An 18,336-nucleotide genomic window follows, 5' to 3' on the forward strand; every position below is an offset into this window, starting at 1 on the left:
AGGGCATAATTTCTGTGGGACACTAAGAACAAGATACTAGTGTGGGGGAAGAGGCCTTACCCCATAAGAGTAATCCGCTATAAAAGTAAAATCAAGAAAATTTCAGAAATAAAACCTTCAATTACCATCTTTCCTCATAATAATATCCACACACCCCACAAGATCACTCTAGGCCCCCATCAATCAAAGTTTGTATTCTTACCAATCAAGGAGAAAATAGGGACCACATTCATAGTACATCCCTAAAGCAGTACCAGTATGACCAGTCACCCATTTTGTGTTGCAGTAAATTCAAATCATGAAATTTCGTATCCCACAACAAATACTACAAAGGCTCAAAAAGATTACAAGACAGGTACCTTATTTAGCCAGTGGAAGAAAGATGAAGTAAGTTCACTTTCTGTTCGCACCATACATAATGACTTGGTGCCCCACTTCGAGCAGTCTACTGCCCCTGGAGACCGAAAAACAAAATAAAAAATCTTTTGGCCCAACAAAATATGGTTAATTTATCAAAATTTAAAAGAAAACTTTAGAAGGAACAGTTATGGCCCATGATCCAGCATTTTTGCTAGAGGAAGGAGAGATTGGAACTTTCATAGCTCCCCCCCTGCTAATAGTGAATTCTCAGACCCCACTTCAACCAGGGCACCCACACATAGGTACCAAGAAAGAGCAAAGGGCATAATTAGGGATATGTTAGAAAACATGGAGGCTTGCAAAATCACAGAACCTTCCACTGCAGCCTGGTTAAGTCTCCATAGTACTATGGTCTGACCATTTTGAATTAAGCGTTTAGGCTTGTCCTTTCTGGGGATTCCCCAGCCTGCAGCTCTGCCACACTTACTCGTATACCAATGCGCACCTCATGTCAGTTATATCCTACCTCAAAATTAAATGGTGTTGTAGTATATATACACTGTGATGCTCTGAAAAGGCAAGTTAGTGTAATATATGTTTTTTCTTATGATACTTAAATTTCTTTTTCTTTTTTTTTTTTTTTTTTTTTTTTTTTGCAAACACCACTATACTTGGCAATGTTTCCTCCAGGCGTTGTCACGTCTCCATGGGTGACCAAGTGAGGTCACACGGTCACGTGTTAACCCATGGTCACTTCCTCTCGCCCTGCCAACTGAGATGGGAGCTACCTCTCCCACTCTTTCTCTCGTCACCTCCACAGCCGAGGAAAGGGCTTACTTGCTCAGTAAATAAGTATTTGACCCCTAAAGAGTTCTTCCCCAAACAGTGAAAGCCACTGATGTGCCTTGACTTTTACCTCGATAGTGGTATGGAAAAAAAAATGAAAATATAACATCATAGTTTATGGGAAATATCATATCTAAAAAAAAAACCTATCACATTTACAATGCAGAGAGAGAGAGAGAGAGAGAGAGAGAGAGAGAGAGAGAGAGAGAGAGAGAGAGAGAGAGAGAGAGAGAGAGAGCGGTTGGGGGGGACAGCTTTGACTGACTGACAGGCAGATTTTCTCTCAAATTCCAATGATTCATAGGCAAGTATAGATCTCTGCTGGAAGTAAATTTGCATGAAATGTAGATTGTATATATATATATATATATATATATATATATATATATATATATATAGAGAGAGAGAGAGAGAGAGAGAGAGAGAGAGAGAGAGAGAGAGAGAGAGAGAGAGAGAGAGAGAGAGAGGTGGTGTGTGGGGAGCGAGGTTGTTAGCGACACATAGGCACTAATCTAATAATTTCCCAGTACAAGGTTTGGCAACGCCTCTGGCCGGGGAATCCCCAGAAAGGACAATACCTAAATGCTCAATTTAAAATAGTCAGACCATAGTGAACAAGCCCGATAGCACCAAGAGAATGTGCCTTGACTATTGAAGAGTAAACCAACACCTGGCTACCGACATTTACCCCCTCCCTAGATTAAATGAACTAGTAGAACAAGCCTCCATCTATCAATATTATACCACCTTAGACTTAAAAGAGGCATACTTTCAAGTAATGTTAAATGCACAATCATGAGATGTCACCACCTTCAGTGATAGGACATCACTACCAGTTCAGGGGATTAACACTTGCCTTTCATGTTCCCCTGTCATATTTTCCAGACAAATGGCCACTATCTTAACCCCATTATTAAGGGGAAGATGGGTAAGAAACTATTTAGATGTTGTCATCCTGTGGGCACCAGATTTCTCCACCATGCTAGAAAGAATTGACAAAGTACTTCAGGTCCTCAAACGGAATGGGGTGAAACTAAATTTAAGTAAATGTAGGTTTGAAAACGCTGAAGTTAAATTTTTGGGTCACGTAGTCTCAAAGGAAGTGTGTAAACCAGATCCAAAGAAAGTGGAAGCTATCCAACAAGTTCGCCCACCAAAGACAATGGAGGAGGTCAGATGTTTCCTGGGCATAACCTTATTTTTTATAAGAAAGACATCCCAAACTTTGCAGCAATAGACGTGTCCCTACACCAACTTACAAAAGAAGAAAAAATGCCCCATTCAAGTGGACGGATTAGTACAGATTAGTTTTTGAGAAACTGAAAGAAGTACCATCCAGCACCCCTGTCTTGGTAGAGGTAGATTTAACCCAACCCATCCTAGTCACCATTGATGTCAGTAATACAACTGTTGGAGGAGTCCTTAGCCTGATACAACCTGATGGGAGTAACCAGCCAACTGGATACATTTCAAAGAAATTAGTCTCCACAGAGACCCGATACTCGGTCACTGATAGAGAGGCATTAGGGGTAGTACTAACCTGCCAAAATTTCCATCACTACTTCTGGGGAAATAGATCCACTATTTATACAGACCACCAACCTTTAACTAGCATTTTCAAAAAAGAAAACAAAAAGCCATCATATGAATAGATGATTCTTAAGATGCGAGAATACTCTTATAATATGAAGTAAAGGATAAACATAATCTGGTGGCAGACAACCAGTTAGAGTACTGAAGACACATCAGGTACAAATAGATTTCCTAGGTCTGAAAGCCCAAGATTTTGTACAGGCTCAAAGAGAGAATATTAGGTGGATAGAACTGGCAACTCTAGAGAGAGAAAAACTGCCCACTAAAATTTATCCCATGACCATTATGGAACATTTTTCAGTACAGGATAAAGTTTTATATTATGTCAGAGGAAAGTCCGATGGAAGCTTACATTACTGCCTGGTAGTCCCTCAAAGTCTAAAGAGCAAGGCATTAGAATTTTCTCACATATCAACAGGGCATTTGGGACAAAAGAGGACCATAGCCAAGGTAGAGGAATTTTTCTATTGGACCAATTTGAAATCAGAAACCTGTAAATATGTAAAAAAAAAAAAAATTGTATTATCTGTCAAAGATTCAAGGGTACCGCAGGATTACAGCAAAAATAACAAGAGACACCTCCCATACACAAACCACTTGAAACATGATGGCAGGAACTCAGGCTCTCAGATACGTCCTCACCATAATCGACCACTATAGCCGTTTTGCTAAATTTGTACCACTAAAAAACAAATGCACTTAACTATTCATTAATGTACTGGAGAGCTATGTGGCATTCTTCGGAGTACCACAATCCCTTGTCTCCAACAATGGAGGGGGGATTCCTGCCTAACCACTACCAAGACTTCCTGGCCTGGCATCACATCATGGCGCACTACACGACGCCATACAACCGGAGAGGCAACAGTACTACAGAAAGGATTAATCGCCTCTGAAGACGATCCTAGCTACTCTGTGCTGGTTATCCTCTCCAGTGGCCGCAACATCTTGCTGTATGTCAGACGGCTCTAAACCTTGCAATCCACATGTCCACTGTAGCCCAGCCTTATTTTGCTTTCTTTGGAAGGCATGCTCCAGGGTGAGTACCCCCCCTGTCTAGTGTGGGTGGAGAAGCTGAAGACATGGATGTGGCCCACAAAGTCATTTGCCAATCACACCTGACGCTCACCAGACGCTCCCAAAATACCAGAAACACCACAAACCGGCACAAGAAGAATCAGGCAGTGGGTGATGAAGCGCTTGTCTGGACGAGAAGGGAAACTATACTTCCAGGTAACTGCCAGAAGTTGAATCTGATATGGGATGGGCCCTTCTGGGTGATCTAAGTATATAGGGATGGAGGCAACTATCTCAAGAAAAATGTGTACACAGGACAAAGGTTACAGAGAGCCACAGAAAAGGTCAAGCCTTGTAAAGGACCAGAAGAGTGGCTGCTGACACCTCCTGAAGTGTCATGTGATGATGGGGCTGAAAATGAACCTCCACCATCCTGGAAGAGACGGCCTCCTCGATGCCTCATAGAGGATTGCTAATGTGTGCAACAGAAAAATGACTGTCCTAAAAGATGCATATGATGCTTAGGATTAAGTTACATTTTGTGTATGTATGTCAGAAAAAGGAGTGAACATCCTGCGGCATTTTGGGGGGAAATATGACTATGATTATGGTTGAGTGGATCTGGTCAGTTGACTGTCCGCTTTAACTCTCCCTAGTTTGAGCCCTGAAGGACATGAAGGGGAACCATCACATAAGAGGTATAGACAGGCACCGAAGAAAACCACTCTAGGAAGAGGCTGGACAGGTCCTGCATACTTCATCACATCTTAATGGGGAACTATTTCCTCGTAAGATGTATGGACAGGCCCCGCCAGACAATCTACTGGATGTGAGAACTGGAGGGACATCAGGACGTAATCCAAGCTCTGACTACAACTCACCGAGGAAGGTCACCTGCTATGGAGACGGAAGGGAAGAGTGAATGAAGATGAGTGAATGAATATTTGTATTTATATATGTTAAGAATGTCAGATTAGGAACCCAGGTAGTGTTAACTTGGTTACAGAACCAGCTTTGTCAAGTTTGGTAAGTCATTCAAACTTCCGCGTAAGTTTAGGTTGGGATGCTGGCAAGAGTCACTTAGGAGGCTGAAAGGAAGTCACTTAGGTAGTTAAAATGAAGTGACTTAGGTGGATAAAGTGAAGTGATGGATCCACTAGGAAAAAGGGTGGCAACAGGTCTTATAGGGACTTTTCTGCCGAGACCTGTTATGTTCAGTAGGAATTTCAGGAGTGATGGGAGAGGCCAAGAGAATGACCAAATTTGATAGCCCAAGGATGTGCACCGCCTTATACCTATTTTCTTTTTATATGTGTATGTACTCGTATGTATATCTGTTGATAAAATTAATGAGAAATCAAGTGATGTGAAAAAATTTTCTCTGGGGAAGATAGCCATGTAATGCCCCCCCTCCTTATCTCCTCAGTGTATTTTAGATGACCCGCTGATGCATATATTTAATAGCTCATTTAGGTAAGGAGTACAAAATTAATGTCTTAACTGACTAGGCAGGAACACAGATATCAATCACTTCATTAAGGGAAACTATTAAAGACAACCCCAGGAATGATTTTTGTCCCTGCCACTAAACTTTTCTACATTCCTTGATTGGTTTCACTGATGGGATAATAGATTCCAACGTTGTGTAACAAGGGAGAGGAGAGAGGGAATTCATTGTTATGGAGAGGCTGGCAAGCTCCGACGGCCAAGGAGGATGCCGTGAGATAGTGCTAGGCAGAATCCGACATTTTAGATTCGTGGATCCGAGTACTTGAGCTTGCTGGATCCGCGTGATTCGGGTCCGGATCCGAGTACCTGCAGCGCGCGGGGAGATTAGTGAGAGAGAGAGAGAGAGAGAGAGAGAGAGAGAGAGAGAGAGAGAGAGAGAGAGGGATCCTCGCGGTACTTGTGTCCCGGCGGTACTCGGGGTCCCGGCTGGCAATTGAATCCCAGGTCGCTCGCAGATACATGCCGGTACTCGGGTCCCGGCGGTAATCGAATCCCGGCTAGTAATCGGGTCCCAGGTCCGCTCGCGAATCCCTGCCACTACTCGGGTCCCAGCCAGTTCACGGATCCCCGCCTGTACTGGGATCAAAGCTCTCCTGTCAGTGCTTGGGTCCACGGCGGCTGGTTGCCTCACTCCACAGAGTTATCTCACCCTCGTATCTTACCTTCCAATGTGTTATCATTATATTTCACAAATTTATTTTTGTTATGTATTGAATAATGAATATTAATTTGTTAGTTCTATAGTTGGTGATATTCTAGGTATACTTTGTTTAGAGTATGCAGTGCACATTATTCATGTTGCTATAGGACGAAATATATATTAATACAAGTGTGGCTATCAGGAATTATAAGGGTTAAGGCCATGGATAAGGAGCCTAAAACCTTTGTCTTCTACGACTGACAGTGGCTGCAAATCTTCCACAAGCATTCTAACAACTAGATTATCTATTTCCCTCTTAATCGAGTCACTTCTGTATGGTGTTGCTTTGGTAATAGTGTCAATCAGAGTTGGTTGTACACTCATCTTAGGCTGTTTTGGTAATTCGTGTCCAACATCATTTTCCTCCTTCAGCTCGGTATATTCAAGGGGATGTCTGGTGCGGAGGTGTTTGATGAGCATGGAAGTCGTACTTCCCCAGTACTTTAATTTATCTTTGGAAGTCAAACAGACAACCACATCCTCGTCTGTTCCTTGCATGTAACTCCATATTGGTGCATATTTGGTCCGCTTTGCTGCCATTTTGCAAATAAGAGGTTTACTTTAATTGAAAAGTGAATTTGTGATCAATAATGCTGACGATTTATTGCTTCAAATGACACAAGGTACACTTTCTTAAGTTTTCATGAAAGACTGTTAGATTTTAAACGGAATATTTATTCGCAGTTTGGTAGACGAAGAATCAAGGTATATCACAGATGTATTTATTTTAGAGTACTCATGGAATTTTCATGTAGAGATAACTACTGCGCTAATTGTCACGGCTTCCCCTTCGATGATGTCTTTGCATCTACTGGCGCAAGTGGGTTGTTGTTTGAGATTGCTACCTTGTAAAAGTGACGCGAGCCTTTCACGAAGATGGCCCACAGGCGAGAGTTTATTTATTTTTATTTATTTTATTTTATTTATTTATTTATTTATTTATTTATTTATTAGTTAGGTGAGTGAAAAAGGAGAGGTTTGACAGGAGAATAAAAGTGAGAAACATGAAGGAAAGTACAAGATTAAAGTTCATGGGCAGGCCATGATGCTATTGAAGAGTGACAGGCGAAAGTGGAGGGGGAGGGGGGGAGAGGAAAAAAATGCGCGGTAGTATATATACCCTTCTTGTCCTATCCACTCCTACACTGATGATACCACCCTGCATTTTTCCACGTCTTTTCATTGACGTGTAGGAGTACATAGATACACCATTAGAAGTTCGAGGTAGGTTCCAGTAATGCGGTTTACACCTCGTTGGGTACTGCCACGGTCTCGGTCATTCGGCTGACTGGACGCCTACCTAAAACACCACACACTCACGCCTGCAATGGTTTTCCTTTATTGTGATTTAAGCACCACCTGGAGTTTGGGCCTCTGTTGTATACTTGCTGTGACCGTGTCTGGGGAATCTAACTGCGCCTATGAACAGCGCCCGCAAATAAACTCAAATAAACTCACGGCACCTGTCTGGAAGTTTCTGTACCGATCCCCGCTCTACAAGTGGTGACCCCGGAGTGACCAGACGTAACGTGATCATCGTGGAGCAGGGACGGCCTACGGACTGTGGTGATTGGTGGCAGACTATAACTACACAGTGACTATATGCTGGTCGTCCAGGTACTTCATTATTTTACTTTTGCCCTGTTTGGAATCTATGCCCTTGGAACTATGCCGAACCAGGACGAGGGTTCGCTACTTACATCTAGTGCGTCGCAGGATAGTGTTTCTTCCGTGACCGCAGGTGTTGCCGTCAAACCACCACCCTTTGATGAGACTTCAGTAACACGCTGGTTTACAATAATTGAATCACAGTTTGTTCTTGCCAAGATCACTGTTTCAAGTACTAAATTTCACCATATATTATCAAATTTGCCACTTAGAGTAATCAATCCACTGAGTGATGAAGTCATCAATTCTTCAGACTAAGGTGAATTAAGGCAATCTTTGATATCTCTTTTCACCAGGTCAAAACCTGAACTTTTTGACTCTCTTGTTAATCAAAATAACAATGTGTGACAGACCTTCCACGTATTTGACAGAGTTGCGTAAAATAGCTGCTCAACTAGGGGTGGATGATTCCTTTATAAAGTTAAAATTTTTGAAAGCATTACCTAGTAGCATCAGACCTCTCCTAGTGACATATGAGGAGAGCTCTCCACTAGAGGAACTGCCTCGTGTAGCTGAGACATTGTTGGCCTATGGCTCAAGTAATGCGAGTGTAAACAACAGCGCTAATGTTTCCATGGTGGAAGGTGGACAAGGGTCCAGGCCTGCGAGCCGGAACAGAGATAATGGTAATAGAGGCCCAAATTTCACTTCAGCTTGTCAGGATAATGTATTTTCTAGAACTTATGTTCCCATTGGAGTGCGCGCTTTTCATGAAGGTCAGCGTCCTCAGGTGTGCAGGTACCATCTGTATTATGGTAACAGGGCAAAATCTTGTAAACGATGGTGTATACTTTCTTCTACAGCTTCTAATATTTTGCCAGATTCTCGCCCTAATTCTCGTTCTTCTTCCCCCGCTCGCGTATTCCACCAGGCGGGAAACTAGTAGGGCAGTCCGTAGAAATATCAGTTGCGACCGTCGGACTGCCACTTAGAGTAAGTGCCACAATCGGTTGCAGGAATTACCAATTTTTGATAGATACTGGTTCATCACTTTCGCTGCTTCCTAATGAATCAGAACTTACTCCATTCCTCAGGCCAACTGCTGTTACTCTTACTAATGCTTCAGGTAAACCCATACGTTGTTATGGTGAAGTCGATGTAGACCTTGGAATACGATGTATTAGGCGTTCTTTCCCTTGGTCTTTCGTCATTGCCGACGTTATACATCCAATTTTGGGAACCGATTTTCTTGCAGCTAACTCACTAATGGTAGACTGTAAAAACCAGTCGCTAATAGACTCCTCTACCCAATGTAAGATTCCTCTTGAAGTTTCTATTTCCTATTTCTTCATATTTGGTTAATTATAATGGGGTAGACTCAAAAGCTGTTGAACTCCTTTCTCAGTTTCCGGTTCTTACTTCACCTTTGCAGTTGTCAGCTACTACACCTCCTGTGGAAACTATACACCATCGTATTGATACAGGTGACTCACCTCCTATACATTTCAAAGCAAGACCTTTGACAGGTGAGAAGCTCAAAGCGGCTAAAGATGAATTTCAGTTTTTGCTTAATGCCGGAATCATTCGGCGCTCTAACGCTCCTTGGGCGTCTCCTCTGCACCTCGTGCCTAAGAAGGAGCCCGGTACTTGGACACCTTGTGGTGACTATCGCGGACTCAATAACGTAACTGTGAATGATAAATATCCCATACCACATTTGCGCTGTCTCACCATGTCACTTAAGGGTAAGACCATATTTTCAAAGATCGATTTACAGCGTGCATACTTACAGATCCCTGTGGCCAAAGATGATGCACCTAAGACTGCAGTATGCACACCGTTTGGTCTGTTTGAATTTTTGTATATGCCCTTTGGTCTTAAGAACGCAGGTTCCACTTTTCAGCGCTTCATTGACACCATATTGGTGTCATATCTTAGTAGCTAGTACAACTCTTGAAGAACACATTGCTGATGTTAAGACTGTTCTTTCTACTTTAGCAAAGCACAACTTAAGACTATCTATAGATAAATGTGAATTTTTCAAGTCCTCGCTCACCTTCCTTGGCTATGAGGTCAGTGCTCATGGAATTAGACCACCTCAAAACCGCGTCACTGCAATTTCAGAGTTCCTTTACCTCAAACTTCAACTGCATTGCGCCGTTTTATGGGGATGCTAAATTTCCTTAGACCAATGATCCCTAATTTTGCCGATGTTGCTTATTCATTGACAGAACTCTTACGGCATAATCCATCTTCTAAATCTCTCTCATGGACAGATGTTGCAAGGGACTCCTTCAACAATTTGAAGCAAGCCCTAGTCACTTGTCCTACCCTCGCCTATCCCTATCAGAAGGCAACTGATTACCAGCTTGTGACTGACAGCTCGAGCTTCGCGGTTGGCGCAGCTCTATACCAGATTATAGATGACACGCCTACGCCTCTAGGATTTTATTCCAAAAAGCTCTCTGACACTCAGAAAACCTATTCCACCTATGACAGAGAACTCTTAGCTTCTTATTTGGCTGTCATTTACTTTAAAACGCTCATTGATGGCCACTCGGTCACCTTGTTCCTTGACCATAAACCTTTAGTTTCTGCCTTTCATTCTAAGTCAGTTGCAAAGTCTGATAGGCAACAACGGCAACTTTCTTTAATCTCTGAATATGTATCATCAGTAGTGTACATCCGTGGGGACAACAATGTTGTTGCCGATTGTTTATCAAGACCATCATGTGCAATTTCAGTTGATTCTTTCGACTTGTGTGGCATAGCTCGTTCCCAGGAAGGTGACACCGAGGTCGGTTTGTACAAGGAGAGATTATCCAATTATACCTTGCCCTCTAATCTTGCTCTATGGTGCGACACATCTACCAACGCCCCAAGACCGTTTGTTCCTTCTTCTCTTAGGATAAATGTCATTCATTCATTACATGATCTATCTCATCCTGGTATTAAAGCCACTGCTAAAATAATTAAACAACGTTATTTCTGGCCTTGTATGGACAAAGATATAAAGGAGTTTATAACGAATTGTCTTAAATGTCAACAAGCTAAAACACACAGACACACAATATCACCAGTTTCTCCTATTTCTACTCCTACTGATCGCTTCCAGACTGTTCATATAGATATTGTTGGACCATTGCCTCCTGCTACTCTTCCTAACTACCCATACCCTCTCCCATACAGTTACCTTCTCACTTGCATTGACAGAGCGACAAGATGGACGGAAGCTATACCTGTAATAGACACCACCGCGAGCTCCGTCGCTATTGCATTCGTGGCTGGTTGGATTTCTCGTTTTGGAGTACCGCTGCAGGTAGTGACAGACAGAGGTGCTCAATTTGAAAGTGAGTTGTTTTCCGAGCTTTCCTCAATTATTGGCTTCCATCACATGTGAACAACTGCTTATCATCCTCAAGCGAACGGTATCATTGAACGCCATCACCGCTCTCTAAAATCAGCGATACGTGCTAGACAAGAGAACTGGTTTTATGCTTTGCCCATAGTCTTACTTGGATATCGCTTGACACGTAATATGACCAGTTACTCGCCATTCACTGCTGTCACAGGAACTCGTATGTTGTGTCCTTCTGCAATTATCACTGAAGACTCGCCAATATCAACAAACAAAGATACTATACACCGCTTGATTAAAGAAATGCAGGCCATTGATTTTTATAACGTTTCATCAGGTGAATGTCACTCCTCATCTAAACCATATGTTCCTAACGTTCTGTATTCATGTTCAAAGGTCTGGGTGCGGATTGACAGAGTTCGGAAAAGTTTAGAAGCTCCTTATTCGGGACCTTATGAAGTATTACAACGTCACCCGAAATATTTCATCCTCAGACTACCTCAGGGTGACACGTCTGTATCTATTGACCGTTTGAAGACAGCTTATATACCAATCACCAGACAAGCACCATCTAATAATAGAGATGACCTGACTACGCCTACCTTAGACTCTAATTCATCTCCTTTGTCTGATATCTCTGCTTCTACACCTTCCCCTTCTGCTCATTTCCAGTCTGATCTTCCTCGCCATACCATGCCTAACTTCCCTCGTACAACTTGTTCAGGGAGGACAGTGTATTTCAATCAACACCCTCACTATATATATTATTAGGTGAACTCCGTTCTTGAGGGGGGAGTATTGTAGGAGTACATGGATACACCATTAGAAGTTCGAGGTAGGTTCCAGTAATGCGGTTTACACCTCGTTGGGTACTGCCACGGTCTCGGTCATTCGGCTGACTGGACGCCTACCTAAAACACCACATACTCACGCCTGCAATGGTTTTCCTTTATTGTGATTTAAGCACCACCTGGAGTTTGGGCCTCTGTTGTATACTTGCTGTGACCGTGTCTGGGGAATCTAACTGCGCCTATGAACAGCGCCCGCAAATAAACTCACTCACGGCACCTGTCTGGAAGTTTCTGTACCGATCCCCGCTCTACAGACGTCCAACCCCTCAGGAAGTAAACATTTCACGCAGGGAAGCCACAGAATGCTTGACTTCTGATCTTTCTAAAATTTCTGATTGGGGCAGAGCAAATTTTATATTGTTCAATGCCTCAAAAACTCAATTCCTCCATCTATCAACTCGACACAACCTTCCAGACAACTATCCCCTCTTCTTCAATGACACTCAACTGTCCCCCTCTTCTACATTGAACATCCTCAGTCTGTCCTTTACTTATAATCTGAACTGGAAACTTCACATCTCATCTCTAGCTAAAACAGCTTCTATGAAGTTAGGTGTTCTGAGACGTCTCCGCCAGTTTTTTCTCACCCCCCCCAGCTGCTAACTCTGTACAAGGGCCTTATCCGTCCATGCATGGAGTATGCTTCACATGTCTGGGGGGATTCCACTCATACTGCTCTTCTAGACAGGGTGGAATCAAAAGCTTTTCGTCTCATCAACTCCTCTTCTCTAACTGACTGTCTTCAGCCTCTCTCTCATCGCCGCAATGTTGCATCTCTAGCTGTCTTCTACCGCTATTTTCATGCTAACTGCTCTTCTGATCTTGCTAACTGAATGCCTCCCCTCCTCCCGCGGCCTCGCTGCACAACTTTCTTCTTTCTCTCACCCCTATTCTGTCCACCTCTCTAACGCAAGAGTTAACCAGTATTCTCAATCATTCATCCCTTTTTCTCGTAAACTCTGGAACTCCCTGCCTGCTTCTGTATTTCCACCTTCCATTTGACTTGAATTCCTTCAAGAGGGAGGTTTCAAGACACTTATCTTTCAATTTTTGACTATCGCTTTGGACCCTTTTTATGGGACTGGCATTTCAGTGGTCATTTTTTTATTGGATTTTTGTTGTCTTTGGTCAGTGTCCCTCCTACATAAAAAAAAAAATAGAATAAATAAAAATTTCCCGGCTAAGCTCTGACGTCACACATGCCCAGCCAATCACCGTTCGTAGAAAAGACACGCGCATGGCAACACTAAATTTCTGCTATACGTCGCTATTCAAGATATTTTCATATGTATGACAAACTGTTCTATACTCATCAGTGGTAATATCGAGTTCGTTATAAATACGATGGTCAGTACAAATAACGTTCATATTGAATATCGAAGCTAAAGGGGAAAATAACCCTGAGTAATTGTATAAGTAGTATTCGTGCCAATAGATTCCAGTACCAGCGTCGGTAATCGGATCCGTCAGCTCTCATTGGATCCGTTGGATTCGGGTCCAGTACTCGGATCCCGCTCATCCCTTCCGTGAGATGGCTGGGGGGCAGAAACATGGTGTCCATCTGTTCTGTGACGCCATACATACAGCCTTCCCTTTGTTCACAGGATGTAATGTTTAGCTCAATTAAACATTACATCCTGTGAACAAAGGGGAGGCTTCTTTCTGTAGACCACGTTGAAGGGTAATGTTAACGGAAGTAATGCCTTGTAATGGCAAGAGTGCATTTGGTGGTCAGTGTGTTAGTGTTAAAGGTGTCTCAGACCTGGTTTGCCGCCAAGGGACATAAGATGGTGGATAAGGTAATGCTGTGCCGTAAGTGATGGTCGGTCAGTAGATCATATCGCTTACTTGTGGCATTCTGGGAGAAAAGTAACTATGATATCGTGGTATCAAGATGTGTAGATTGTGAGCGACGGTCTATGGACTACCTAACCGTTTCTTTTGCTCCCTCGGGAGGGGGCGGCAGGTAGCGGGAATCAATTAAAACATTTTTCTTTTGTAGACAGGAATTTTTTACCAGTTAGGTGGAAGAATGTGAAGGAATTTCGGTTATTAAGTTTTCTCTGTTTTTGTTCCCTTAAGTTCATGTATATTAAATTATGAATTAATTATGATGAAATAGTAATTCAATAAATGTGTGTTTTGAGAGATGAGCTGTCATTCTGCCCTCCCAGTTGCATCCACCCCTTATTGTGTTAAACACAAACTACGCACATGAATTTCATAATCCAAAGAGACATTAGTGCCTGTAAGTAAAATTCACAGACGCTACAAAATTATTATTATTATTATTATTATTATTATTATTATTATTATTATTTATTTATTTATTTATTTATTTATTTTTTTTTTTATGCTCGGACAAGCTATCATGTTACCAAGGTAAGGTAAAGTAATATCATAAAACCTGTTGTGTTGTTTATTAAGTAAAGTTTAAAATTTTAAAGCATATATTATCCGACAGGGTTCAACACCCCTTCCGGCACCACAGGAACACAAGGGCCTCCAAGGCCAGCGCCTTCATATTGGCCTTCCTCATCTCTACACAGGCCACATGATACCAGGTCATGCATCTCTCGCATGCCACAGCCTTTTGCCTGTTGGCCACACACTCATCACCATCTTTAGGGATGTTGCAACACACAAGCCAAAGCAAGGGTGGAAAAAGAACACAAAACGCAGAGCAGGGCGAAACCACTTGTTGCTACTTTCACGCCCATGTTCCTCCATGTTCCGCCATGTTCTTGATCCTGCTTTCTCTGCTAGCATTCTAACTTAACTAAACCTAACTTAATTAAATCAAACCTAACTAAATCTAACTTAACTAAACCTAACCTATCTAAATCGATGAAAGAGCCAAAAGAAAACCAATACATTTTCAAAAATCACTGAGAGCGTTATTGTTAATTTGTGACATAAAATACTGAGCATGAGTTTACTCAGCATGAGGAGCTCTAGCCGATGAGACAAGTCACAAAAGTAGAAGTGAGTTTGTAGTGAAATTAGAATAATGCCTATATATATATATATATATATATATATATATATATATATATATATATATATATATATATATATATATATATATATATATATATATATATATATATATATATATATATATATATATATATATATTTGTGTGTGTGTGTGTGTGTGTCGTATCGCAGTTTTTGTTCTTTATACCAAGAGGGGAGATTTGTATTCACTTTCCCTGAAAACTTTTCATTCCCATTCACCTCCTTGGTAGTTTTTTAAAAACATGCTCTGCGAGCCCTAACTACGAAGGCCAAGAAAACCCATTAAAGTGCGAATATGGTGCAATAACAATACCAAAATCAGGCCAAAAAGGATGTTATTTAGATGTAGGAAGAGCAAATAGGGACTAGGAGGATTCTAAAAGATTTAAGTAGTGCAGAAACTCACAGTGGCCAATCAGAAGAAGTCAGCAAAGCACAGTAATATTACTGCTGTCCTTCTACCGAAGCGACCACCCTCGCTCTCTTTCTGGCCCTGACCTGCACATATACAAGATGTCAGTGATTGGCCTCTGAGCTGCGACTCTTGTTGAGGGAGGTACCCACAGCCATGGCGCGGGCTACACCTTGGCAGCAACAGGGAGAGGAAAGGAGACCACGAAAACAAGGAGATGAGACACGAACCAGGCCCAGGGACATGGTCAACTCAGGTCACCCGAGGGTTGTGAGGCGATGCCATATAGATGCCACAAGGCCGTGGAGGACACCAAGACTGTTCTTGCGGACTCTGCCTCCCCCATAACACCATCATCTCGACTCTTGACATGACACCATTAATGTGTAGGAAAGTCCACGTGGTCAGGTGGCCAGTTATCCATCTCTCACATGAACCCCAACCTGCCTTCAGCCGCTACACTAACGTCCGCCAGCCACTAGAAAGTTAGATAAACACTCCAGAATCCATATATATATATATATATATATATATATATATATATATATATATATATATATATATATATATATATATATATATATATAGTTAATTTGCTTAGGTACTGTTGCGTCGAAAGGGGGCATATTTTAGATATGAATCCTCCTTAGTCTGCTGTTATTTATTTATTCATTTTATTTATTTATTTATTTAACTTTTGCTGCGTTGTCTTTGAGACTGCAAAGTGAATTTTTTTTTTTTTTTTGTAATTAACTTTTTTTCTTTAAACAGTAACCTATTTTTTTCTCTCTGGTGTTCACTGAGGAGAGTATTTAATTCTTTAAAATTTTATTTTTTTCTTGATTAGTCTTTTGGTGTACTGAATAAGCCAGTATGTTTATTTATTTATTTATTTATTTAATGTGACCATGGAATCAGCACAATATATATATATATATATATATATATATATATATATATATATATATATATATATATATATATATATATATATATATATATATATATATATATATATATACAGTAAAATCCCTTTTATCCGGCATCAACGGGACCGCCGACATGCCGGATACTTGAATATTGCCGGATACTTGAATAGAAGTGAAATTATGTCCACAATCACTACCCTACACTCATGCATCTTACCATAACAAAGATCAGCTGATCTGAATCAGCAGCTGATCTGATCAGCTGCTTAAGTGTATGCACAACACGCTTCCTCTTTTCTACAACTTTAGGCATGATGAAGGCGTCAGGCGATAAAAAGTGCACACGCGGGACTGAGTCACTGAGTAAACATAGTGCAGTGGGCCGCGGGTGGCGCGAAGCAATGCGCTCTGGTAGCGAGGGGACAAAGTATGCCTCGCGTAGGAATTTTAATCGATTTTATGAGTACACATTGATTTTTTATTGATTTTAAGACCTGGGGGAAAATGTGCCGGATACTTGAAGCTGCCGGATGAGAGGGATTTTACTATATATATATATATATATATATATATATATATATATATATATATATATATATATATATATATATATATATATATATATATATATATATGAGGCCCCCCGCGGCAGAAGAGTACTAAGCGCCATCGTTAGCAAAATGGCGTTTTTTGCCTCATCAGGTGCTCCAAGGCTTAATGCGCATTTTGGTGGAGATAGTATACTTTTTCCACCATGTTAACAAGGTTCAATTTCCCGTTGTTTGCAAAGTATTTTTTTCCTTAGCGACTAGGTGTTGACTTGGTGTTGGAAGTCGCCCGTGCAGAAGCGTACTATCTCCATCCAGCCAATGAGAGACCGCGGAGTGCTGTGACGTCAGAGCGCTGAGCCAATGAGAGCGCCGTATCTTCTCCCGCCTCAGCCCCGCTCTGCCTCAATCTAGTTGCATTGTGGAAGAGAGTATTCCTCCATTCTCACGTCTCATTATTGCGTTGATTATTCACCCATAATGGAATTATCAGACGTTGATAGCCCTCCTACCTCTCCTGATGTTGCTGGCCCCTCAGCAGGTCGCAAACGCCAGCGAACACCAGCAAGACCCAGAAGTACACAAGCCCCATAGCCCTCAGACCTGAGAAAGTGCGTGACCTACAATCTCTCCTCGCACTCATGCCCCAAAATGCCCATCCATTCTACCGGTCCATCATCGACGCCCAAGCAGGTGATGTCAATATCACTCAAGATGATGGTGAACACGACAACTTGGATGAACTGTTGGAGTACGAATCGTAAAGGCATTGAGGGGTGGGGGGGAGGGGGGAAGTGTGTAATAAACAATGAAAGTTAGTGATACCTGTAATAAAGAAAGGGAAAGTTAGTGTTACCTCAAGATTGTGTGAAGTGAGAAGTGCAAGATACCAAGACACCAATATCATTGAACATAGCTGAGTAAAAACTAAAAAAAAAAAAAAAAATACGAATCAATAATGGAAATGTTTATTTTTTTCCAGATGATGATTTTTTTATTTCCTCTGTTTTAATGTCATGTTATAGGTGTGTTTCAGGGCTTTAATTTGGTGTATATAACTTTACTCTAGCTTTATTGTACGGCTATTGACATTTTCGTAAAAGTTACAAAACTTTGACCTTCATTTCTGGCGAATATTGATTTTGGCACTTAGTACTCTTCTGCCGCGGGGCGCCTCATATATATATATATATATATATATATATATATATATATATATATATATATATATATATATATATATATATATATATATATATATATATATATATATATATAGTTGTGAATGATTATATGTAGCAACCCTATAGGTGAGCACCAAGTTCCTTAATAAGCACTATGGAGATATAATGGGAGGGGTCGGCATGCCGTCACGGATGTGAAGCTGAAACAAGGTAGTGGAGGGGGGAGGGGCGGTTCTTCTTATTTTTCATTACAAGCAAAACAAAGTTTACTATTGAGGTTGTAATTTCATTTTCAGTGGCCCAGCCAAGCCTAGCCCAATCATAACGCTATTCAAACGCCACTTTTTAATGTAGGAGGGACACTGGCTAAGGGCATCAAAAATCCAATAAAAAAAAAAAAA

The sequence above is a fragment of the Scylla paramamosain genome, chromosome 40, assembly GCF_035594125.1.
Source record: "Scylla paramamosain isolate STU-SP2022 chromosome 40, ASM3559412v1, whole genome shotgun sequence".
Taxonomy (NCBI): domain Eukaryota; kingdom Metazoa; phylum Arthropoda; class Malacostraca; order Decapoda; family Portunidae; genus Scylla; species Scylla paramamosain.